At 41.6% G+C, this 11,133-nt stretch overlaps 1 pseudogene; it reads right to left on the minus strand.

The window, feature by feature from the left end:
- Positions 1 to 485: 485 nt before the first annotated feature.
- LOC129559380 (sorting nexin-6 pseudogene) lies at positions 486 to 2,300 on the minus strand (annotated as a pseudogene).
- Positions 2,301 to 11,133: the final 8,833 nt, after the last annotated feature.

Raw genomic sequence — 11,133 nt, forward strand, 5'->3', positions numbered from 1 at the left:
CTTTTATTCCATATATTCCAACTTTTCCCCACTGACAAGTGCTATTCCCTATAGCAGGCCTCTTTCTCTCTTCATAGCAATCTATACTCTGGCATATGTCTCATGGTTAACTGGCTGAGCCAGAGGTGCCATCCTGGAAATCTTAACAGATCAGAGTCTCTGTTCCAGTTTTAGAAACAGCAGTCTCTAACCTGTCTCTGTCCAATTCCATCTTACACGAAGTGCTCAAAGCACCCAGAGAAGCAGTTCATTCTTTTGTAAAGTGGTGAACTTGGTTCCATATGCCATTTTAAAAGAAATAAAGAAAAGCTAAGACCTGCACTGTAAAAGCATAGTATAGGAGTAGATTATAGCTACTCCAAATTTTAGAGTGATACAATGACCACAGAGTTAAAAACTATCACTGTTATCATTGTTTATTTGACAATAGTTGGTTTAGTCTACAAGTTTAAGGCAAACATACTTATGCATTTGCTTTCTTCAGAAATCATACTTATAAAGAGTACAGAATGCCTGTCCGCGAACTGCTAAGAAATGTTCATTAATTAAAATAAGTCTGATTAAGATGCTTTACCAGGATACAAGAGTGAACTATGGTGGTGTATAATATTTGTGTGGTTTTTTTAAACAAAATAATAATAAAAAAAAGGTAACGGCAATCCTTATCTTCCTTTAAACCATGTATTTTTGAAAGGGTTAAACTTCAGAAATTATTTAAAGGTAAATAAGACTGGCAGCCAAAAGGAATACTATTCATAAAATAAACACAGTTATAGAGGCTACTTGAAAAAGACAGAACTTTCGACTTCTGAAGAGGAGGAGGGCGCGATGATGGGCAATTGTCCAGGGCGCAGGTGCGCAGGTGCCACCACACAGCCCGCAGACCCATGGGTGGCACTGATCCATTATTTTTCAGAAAAAGGGAGAGGAGATGCACTCTGTCAGCTGTTTCTTTCGTTTTCAGTGAGCAGTAAATGCCTAACATCATTAAGAAAAAATAAAATCTGAAGGAAGGCAGCCCTTTTTAACTGGAAGGCAAGAGTGTGGCTTATGTGTCTCCACTGAGCACTGCCAGGCAGTTCTGCAGCAACTGTAGATTACCCTTTGCATGCTTCAGTTCTAACTCTGCCAGTTCCACTAAATTTTTTCTGAATGCAGCAACTCTTCTTGTCTTAAAATCTATAAGTTCTTGTTTTGCAGATTCAGATATTTTTTCAAATTTCTGACAACATAACTGTTGGGATGTTTCAGCCTGCAGAACATCTTTATTTTTCACTCTTGCTTTATCCAGTGCTTTATTGGCATTTTCATAATCCATTAACGACCTGGATCTTCGATAGAGGAGATCCTTAGCAGCTTGGGATTCTCTTAAGTAATATTTTAAAAGGTCAGAAAGTTTGAGGTCCTCATCAGCTGACACTCGTGCTTCTATTTTTCTTGTCTTATCAAACAATTCTGAAACTTTAAGAAAAAAACTTGCATATATCTGTAGAATCCTGAGTTCCTAAAGCATATAATGAAGAACCAATTCTATTGTAATCATCTGCAGCACTTTTGTGGGATCTTGTCATCCTATCAGATTTAGCAGATGCATCCTTAACTCGGTTATGATATTCTAAAAGGAATGTTCGTTCATGCTCAAAGAAATCATCTACATTCTTTACTCCAGAAACAATTACTCCATCTGCTGATTTAACCATGTTTTTAAAGAAATCTTCAAGTTTCTCTTTTTTATTTTTTCCTTGCACGCTCAAATCTTGATTATATTCCAGGAAGACATGGAAATTTAAATCTTTCCTCAAAATGGGATGTGCAGCCACACGACTCAGAAACACTTCATGCCTTGCAACTGTCTTCTTGAATATTGCCAAATACTCAGCTTCCAATTCCTGTTTCATCTTCGTGAATTCCTCCTTTGTCATAGACCCTTCTCCTTCTCCAAGTTTCTGCAGTTTCTCCCTTGAGGCATCAAAATCAGGTCTTGGTGGTGCCGGAGGGATAATGTAACCTGCATAGTCTTCATTTTCCATGAAGGAATCGTGAAGCCAGATAAATTCCTCATGTTGTCGAACAACAGAAAACTCGTTCTGCTTAAAATTTGGCAATGAACTCTTTGTGTGAACAGTGAATTTTACTTTGTCTCTCTCACTCAGAGCATCAGAAATGTCCACCTGCAGGGCAGCATCACTCTGAAGATCTACATTTATTGCTTTAAGTCCGCGGTCCTCCTCCGAGAGGAAGTTGGGGCCGTCGTCCAGGCCTTCCATCATGGCTGCTCCGAGACGAGGGCCAGCGCAGGAGCGCACCGGCACGGCGGGCCGACCAAACTATGGAAAATTCTTTAAGAGATGGGAATACCAGACCACCTGACCTGCCTCCTGAGAAATCTGTATTCAGGTCAAGAAGCAACAGTTAGAATGGGACATGGAACAACAGACTGGTTCCAAACTGGGAAAGGAGTACATCATGGCTGTATATTGTCACCCTGCTACTTAGCTTATATGTAGAGTACATCATGCAAAATGCCAGTCTGGATGAGTTACAAGCTGGAATCAAGATTGCCGGGGAAAAATCAATAACCTCAGATATTCAGATGACACCACCCTTATGCCAGAAAGTGAAGAGAACTAATGAGCCTCTTGATGAAAGTGAAAGAGGAGAGTGAAAAAGCTGGGTTAAAACCCAACAATCAAAAAACTAAGATCATGGCATCCGGTTCCATCACTTCATGACAAATAGATGGGGACACAGTGAAAACAGTGACAGACTTAATTTTTTTGGCTCCAAAATCACTGCGGATGGTAACTGCAGCCATGAAATTAAAAGACACTTGCTCCTTGGAAGAAAAGCTATGACCAGCCTAGACAGCATATTAAAAGCAGAAACATTACTTTGCCAAAAAGGTCCATCAAGTGAAAGCTATGGTTTTTCCAGTAGTCATGTATGGATGTGATAATTGGACTATAAAGAAAGCTGAGTGCCAAAGAATTGATGCTTTTGAACTGTGGTGTTTGAGAAGACTCTTGAGAGTCCCTTGGACTGCAAGGAGATCAAACCAGTCAATCCTAAAGAAAATCAATCCTGAATATTTATTGGAAGGACTGATGCTGAAGCTGAAACTCCAATATTTTGGCCACTTAATGCTAGAACTCATGAAGAACTGACTGACTGGAAAAGACCCTGGTGCTGGGAAGGATTGAAGACATGAGGAGATGGAGATGACAGAGGATGAGATGGTTGGATGGCATCACCAACTTGACAGACGTGAGTTGAGCAAGCTCCGGGAGTTGGTGATGAACAGGGAAGCCTGGCGTGCTGCAGTCCATGGGGCTGCAAAGAGTCAGACATGACTCAGGGACTGAACTGACCTTGGGGAAAGATTAATGAGTCACTTACATGTTTTCATGTTTAGGTAGAGGCTGCTGATTGTAGCCAGGAAATTAAAAGACGCTTACTCCTTGGAAGGAAAGTTATGACCAACCTAGATAGCATATTAAAAAGCAGAGACATTACTTTGCCAACCAAGGTCTGTCTAGTCAAGGCTATGGTTTTTCCCGTGGTCATGTATGGATGTGAGAGTTGGACTGTGAAGAAAGCTGATCGCCGAAGAATTGATGCTTTTGAACTGTGGTGCTGGAGAAGACTCTTGAGAGTCCCTTGGACTGCAAGGAGATCCAACCAGTCCATTCTGAAGGAGATCGATCCTGGGTGTTCATTGGAAGGACTGATGCTAAGGCTGAAACTCCAATACTTTGGCCACCTCATGCGACAAGTTAACTCACTGGAAAAGAGTCGTCTGATGCTGGGAGGGATTGGGGGTGGGAAGAGACGGGGACGACAGAGAATGAGATGGCTGGATGGCATCACCGACTTGATGGACATGAGTTTGAGTGAACTCCGGGAGTTGGTGATGGACAGGGAGGCCTGGCGTGCTGTGATTCATGGGGTCGCAGAGAGTCGGACACGACTGAGTGACTGAACTGAACTGATGCTCAAGTAATTGATCAACTGAAAAATTGATTTAATGGAATATAGTAGAATAAGTTATTAAGAAAATATTAGCCTAAACAACACGAACTTGCTGATATTTAGACATCTTGAACTAAGAAAATGACAGTTTTGTAAGTTCAAGCTAATATGTAGTCTCTAGAAATTTTTTTAAAAGAAATTTCTTATTGAAGTATTCCCATGAAAAAAATTTCATTATCCATCCCTAGAAGATGAATCTAGGATTGTATTTCTAAAAACCTTAATTGTCTTTATTGGCTTCTCTTACTGGGTTTTCTTGTTTTGTGTTTTAAAATTACTAATGCCCTAGAGCAGGGAGAGACAAAAGCTGATGCTTTGAGTCGAATTACTGAGGGATTCCCTTGCAGCTCAGATGGTAAAGAATTCGCCTGCAATGCAGGAGACTGGGTTTGATCCTTGGGTTGGAAAGATCCCCTGGAAAAGGGAATACTTACCCATTCCAGTATCCTTGCCTGGAGAATTCTGTGGACAGAGAAGCCTGGTGGGCTACAGTCCACGTGGTCCCAAAGAGTAGGACACAACTGAGTGACTAGCACTTTCACTTTTTCACTTTTATTAGGGGAATATAGATTTTCCTGGTCCTAGAGGAGACTGCCCCAGAATAAAGAGAAAGGGTCATGTAGGTATGATTTGTGAGAGACAACCTGGGCTGCCCTGCCATACATGGTCCTACGAAGGGGCAGGACCTCTCAAGCAGTGGGGAGAAGAGAAAGGTACTTAAGTTTTGGGGTCTTAGGGGACCGTGGAGAAAGGTCTCCATGCCCAGGCCTTCAAAATTGCACTTGAATAAGTGATATGGGCCTGGTGAACAGAATGCACTCAAGGCTTGTGGTCTTTCCTCACATTTTCCAGATCATACTCTTATATGGCTCTAGGAAGAACTTCTAAAACAAGATTGAGTTTTCCAAGCAGCTATGATCACCACTGTACCACAAATATATAAGATTCAGTTTGAATTTTCCCTCAACTTTAGCAGGTATGGTGTTCTATAGACAGAATTCTGGGGCTACTGATTCATGATCTGATTATATGACCACCATGAATAAAATATCAGGCCATAATGTATTTGACTGAATTTTTCACTGACTTTTCTTAATCATAGTATCTGGTTTTTATGGCTCACATACATTGAGACATTTTCTTAAACTCCAACTGGAATACCTAGGATGGCAGAGATTTTGTTCCTTCCAGATAGGAGAAGTAGTCTGGGAAACTGGCCAACATACTGCTATTTCATGGACATTTTTACTTTTTTGTTTTTACAACACTGGGCAGAACATTTATTATTGTTCTAATGTTTAAAGAGGTCCAAGAAATACAGCAGTCACATTGACTCAATTTCTCCATCTGGTTCTCCCTGAATGTGGTGGTACAGACGGTTTTTTGTTATCTATTCATTTTCCAAACTTTAAAATTTTTATTGTCATAAAAGGTAGTTCCATATGTGGTTATGACTTAGGGGGCATCCCGAAGGAGTCTGGGCAAAGAGATGTCTCCTACTGTTTCCTTGAACTGTCTACTTTAAGTGATTCATGTCTATATGTTGACTTTTTTTTTTTTTTGCTGCTGTTATCCTCTCTAAACCACTTACTGTGAATAATTTTTATCAGAGTTCCTTATTCCTATTGATTGAACAGATTTGATCAATATTAAAAAATGTTCAAGGCAGTCAGCCCAAGGAAAGAAGACAGAAGACGTAGAAGGGAAAAGAGGGAGAGATGTTTACCGTGTGACTCTACTGTGTAAATGTTTCAGTCACCTATATTAGAGACCTCATGAGTTTTCTATCCTCAAAAGAAACTTAAGAATCATGCTATAACCAATTTGCAAGAACGGCATGAGGTAATGGTGGGATATTGTTTTCCTGCTACTATATGAACCCTTTTATTAGAGTTTAAAAAGAGTTTTTCTTTGGTTGTAAAGATGGGGAGCCACATTTGGTATGAAATATCTCTAGAGTAGTTACTAATAACTTAAAGATGCTTAGCTTCATCTTTTAATATTTGCATGATGAATATATTTCACAGAATTCAGCAAACAACAAAAAACCCCAACCAAACTCCCCAAGCCCCACCTAAACACAGCTTAAATGGTAGGCACTTAATTTTCCTCTGTTTAAAGATCCTAAGTATGAGGTTCCAGAGTAGGTTTAATACTTCAGGAATATTAGGTTCTGAGTTGGCATTCTATGACTTGCTTGCCCTCCCCTATGGTCATGATATGGCTGTAGCAGCCCCAAGCATTGGGTCCTCACAAGAGCATTTAACAGCAGGAAAAAGGAGGGGTTTCTTTTTTTTTTTTTCACCAGAGGAGTAAAGCTTGTTCAGATAACTCTTGGAAGACTTCTCTTGCCATCTTATTAGCCGGCACTGGATCAATTTCCTCTGCCCTAGAGCAAGGGTAGGAGAAGGCAGTGGCATCCCACTCCAGTACTCTTGCCTGGAAAATCCCATGGACGGAGGAGCCTGGTGGGCTGCAGTCCATGGGGTTGCTAAGAGTCGGACGTGACTGAGCGCCTTCACTTTCATGCATTGGAGAAGGAAATGGCAACCTACTCCAGTGTTCTTGCCTGGAAAATCCTGGGGATGGGGGTGCCCGGTGGGCCGCCGTCTATGGGGTCACACAGAGTCGGACACGACTGAAGCAACTTAGCAGCAGCAGCAGCAGCAGCACAAGGGTAGCCAGGATGGGGAGTATCTACTATTTTTAGCCTGTATTTGTTAACAACAAAGAGGAAGATGGGGAAAGATCTCAGAGAGTTACTATTTAGATCCATTCTTCGTTTCTTCCAAATGTGTTTCCTTGAGTACATTTCTAAAAAAGATGTCATTTCCCTGATCTTAAACTTTCAGTTTTTTATAATTGGAGCATAGCAACCCGTGGGGCTGCAGAGTTGGACATGACTGAGCGACTGAACTGATAGTTGATTTACAATATTGTGCTATGTTCAGGTGTACAGCAAAGTGATTTGGATACATATATATGTGTGTGTGCGCATTACTTTCCATATTATTTTCCATTATAGATTATTACAAGATATTGAATACAATTCCTTGTTGTTGCTGTTCAGTCGCTTAGTCACATCCGACTCTTTGTGACCCCATGGACCGCAGCACGCCAGGCTTCCCTGTCCTTCACCGTCTCCCAGAGCTTGCTCAAATGCATGTCCATTGAGTCGGTGATGCCATCCAACCATCTCGTCCTCTGTCACCTCCTTCTCCTCCTGCCTTCAATCTTCCCCAGCATCAGGGTCTAATGAGTCAGTTCTTCCTATCAGGTGGCCGAATTTTTGGAGCTTCAGCTTCAGCACCAGTCCTTCCAATGAATATTCAGGACTGATTTCCTTTAGGATTGACTGGTTGGATCTCTTTGCAGTCCAAGGGACTCTCAAGAGTCTCCGTGTGCTATACATGAAATCCTTGTTGTTTATCATTTCAGTAACTTTTATTACTAGTGAATGCAATAAAATCCAGCCCCCCTCCCCTCACCCCTTTACTCTCCAGTGGCTACAAAATGAACCTGGAACAGACCCAGAGCATCACTCTGTTCATACCTACTCTCATGATGTTTCCTCCTCTTGTAATCTCTTCTCCACAATCTCCCACGGTATGCCGATTTAGACATCAATGCTCAGTTCCAAGGCTGCCTTCCCAGTTTCCCTCAATCATCTGTGATTTCTCTTTACTCCCAGCTTCCTCAGCAGCACTTGCTGTACACAGTAGAACCTGCCCAGTTTTGGATATACCATTTGACTTTTGATTATCACAAGACCCCACAAAGACCCGACTCAAAAGCATTGTCCACATTGCTGAGGTATAATCCAGATCTCATCTCTTGCAAAGCTGCGGGTATAGTAGTGTATTCTCTCACATGGGCTGCTCCCAGACCCCAGTGAGATGTCACTGTTCTTTCTTTATTGTAATATAGGCAGTAAGTTTCGTGAACGCATTAAAAACTGTGCTCCATTGTGGGAAATGGCTGTTAATCGAGAGATAAAACTTTCAATGAAAACTGAAGAGGTAGTTAACTTTTGATTTGAGGAGAGGAATGGGAAAGGAGTAATCCTCCAGAAAATGTGACTGCTGAGATAGCAGAAACCTGGGAAAATACTTGCACATCCTTAAGATTGTGCTCAAGACAACTTCTTACCTAGCATTACAAATATTCATGTACAGTACTTCTGAAAGGTCATTGGATTTCAGAAGGCAGGGAATACATGACATGGTGTGGTATAGTAGCTCTGGAGACATAGAATTGAGATTAGGTTGTCGGTCTATCAGTTCCCCAAGACCGTGTGACCTTTGGGAAGATACTTGTGAGCCTTTGGTTTCCCCATCTGTAAAGCAATGGTTAAAATACATATCTCACAGGTTACCCAGGCTATTAAATGAAGTAATATTTGAAAGAATGTCATGTAAACCTTAAAACTATAGATGATTAAATAATTGTATTATTTATCTCCACAACATCCATCATGAGAGCAGGCGCTCAGAAGATACTTGTTTAATGAATAAGTGAATGAAAAGCTATCACAATGAGCTGATTATAAGGATAAACATATTTGTCCTTCCAGAAGAGTCTGTGAGGTTCTAAGGCATTCTCTTTGCTTGCACTATTAAAATGTGGAAATCAATAAAAATGATTACTGAGAATTAAATACCAGCAGATTATATCAACTTTAATATGAAGCTAGATTTCTTGTAAGAATACATTGGCTATTCATAAACCGCTGGGCCTACGCTTCCACTGCTTACAGCATTACTGGAGCCATTCACGTGCACCACAGCTTTGCAGTTCCTCTGGGACCATCCATTATCCCACGGATCCATTATCATCTATAATTCTCTTTAAAAACCTAATAAAATTGACTGTAAGAAGACTGTGTTGTGTATTGTCTTCAAACATAACCTTCTTCACATCTTTCTTGAGTACTGAGACTTTTAAAGGATCTGGGATTACTGGAATGGTAGCTTTCTCCCTCCACTTGTGCTTTAGATTTATACCCTCCAAGGTAAGGAGCCAGGCGCTGCCAGCCTGGCTGCAAAGAGAGCTTGGGAATCTATAAGTAGCTTTACACTGCCCCTGAGCCACCCAGACCGGATGGGTGGGCATGAAATGGTTTAGTTTTACTATGACTAGCTCTAACAAGAGAATTATTTACCTCTCTGTGAAGAACATGCATGATTCCAGCTAACTATTTTGCTGACGCCTGTGAATGTTGTCTTAAATCCCAAGAGGTGCTTTGTAGATGTGATTGCGTTAAAGATCTTGTGATGGGGAAATTGTCCAGCCCCTAGGATCTGGAGAAGGCGAGGAACAGATTCCCCCTTGGAGTCTCCAGAAGAAACTCACTCTACTTAACACCTTGGTTTTAGCCCAGTAAGACTTACTTGTGTGGTAGTCGCTCAGTTGTGTCTGACTCTTTGCGACCCATGGATGGCTGAAGCCCACCAGGCTCCTCTGTCCATGGGATTCTCCAAGTAAGCACACTGGGGTGGGTTACCATTTCCTTCTCCAGGGGATCTTCCCAACCCAGGGATCAAACCCAGGTCTCCTGCACTGCAGGCAGATGCTTTACCCTCTGAGCCACCTGGGAGGCCCAAGACTTACTTAGGACTTTTAAATTTCAGAATTGTGAGAGAATCAAATTGTGTTGTTTCAAGCCATTGTGTTTGTGGCGATTTTTTACAGCAGCAATAGGAAACTCATACAGGTGGTCTGGCTTGAGTGGCTGGAGCCTGGGTGGTTGGTGGTGAAGGTTTTCTCCCTCCACAATCCAGGGCATTCTAGCCAACCCAGAAACAGGAGCTCCTTAAACCCCCTCATTGGCTTCAGGTTTCAGGTGTCAAGAGCCTATTTGGTAAAACTCGTCCTTCATTCTTCCCTCCAGTCTATCTTAATCTTACTCTTCTATTTAAAAAAAAATTTTTTTTTGAAAATTAAAAAGTAGTTAATTACTTAAAAATTTTTTGGCTATGATGGGTCTTCATTGCTTTGCATGGGCTTTCTCTGCTGCTGCTGCTGCTGCTAAGTCACTTCAGTCATGTCCGACTCTGTGCGACCCCATAGACGGCAGCCCACCAGGCTCCCCCGTCCCTGGGATTCCCCAGGCAAGAACACTGGAGTGGATTGCCATTTCCTTCTCCAGTGCATGAAAGTGAAAAGTGAAAGCGAAGTCGCTCAGTTGTGTCCGACTCTTAGTGACCCCATGGACTCAGCCTGCCAGGCTCCTCCGTCCATGGGATTTTCCAGGCAAGAGTACTGGAGTGGGGTGCCATTGCCTTCTCCAGGGCTTTCTCTAGTTGCAGTGAATAGGTGTTATAGTTCGTGGCAGTGCACAGGCTTCTCACTGCAGTAGCTTTTCTTGTTGCAGAGCACAGGCTTTAGACTTCAGCAGCTGCAGCTCATGGACTCAGTGGTTGCAGTTTGCAGGCCTAGAGCTCTGACCCAGTAGCTGTAATGCATAGGCTTAGTTGTCCCAAGGGATGTGGGATCTTCCTGAACCAGCGATCAAACTCGTGTCCCCTACATTGGCCGGCAGATTCTTAACCACTAGACCACCAGGGAAATCTCTATCTCTTTACTCTTAAAATAAGTTATTTTCTTCATTTTCTTTCTCAATAGGTCATGATGGGTTGTAAAATCTAGAATTAGAACCAATGGCAGGAGTTGTCCCCCTTCCTTGAATTCAGGTAGGGTTTAATTTTCAAATGTCTTTTGAAGAAGGATGGAAATGTTTTAATTTTATCCTTCTAATGCAGCAAGAAGAGGAAGATATACACGAAACAATATCGCTCATGTTCTGTTACACTGTGATATCCTAGAATTTCTCTGTATCTTTTCTTCCTTGTTTTATGGAAGAATTGGAATCACTGCTAAGGTTGTATGCCCAAACCCCTCCTTGTATATACTGAGAACTGATGCTGAAAGAGAAAATATTCTGTATTGTGGGTGGAGTTCTGGCAAATTATTGTCCATTGTGATTTCTTGTTTGGGCAAAACTTAATCACGATCAAGGTTTTATATTAGAAAAATGCATATAAAAAGTGATTGCAAGTATTATGTAAGAGCTGGAAAACGTCTTATCTATCCAAAGTCATAATT

Source organism: Moschus berezovskii, chromosome 8 (genome assembly GCF_049115385.1).
Source record: "Moschus berezovskii isolate FMDL1 chromosome 8, NW_MosBer_1.0, whole genome shotgun sequence".
Taxonomy (NCBI): Eukaryota; Metazoa; Chordata; class Mammalia; order Artiodactyla; family Moschidae; genus Moschus; species Moschus berezovskii.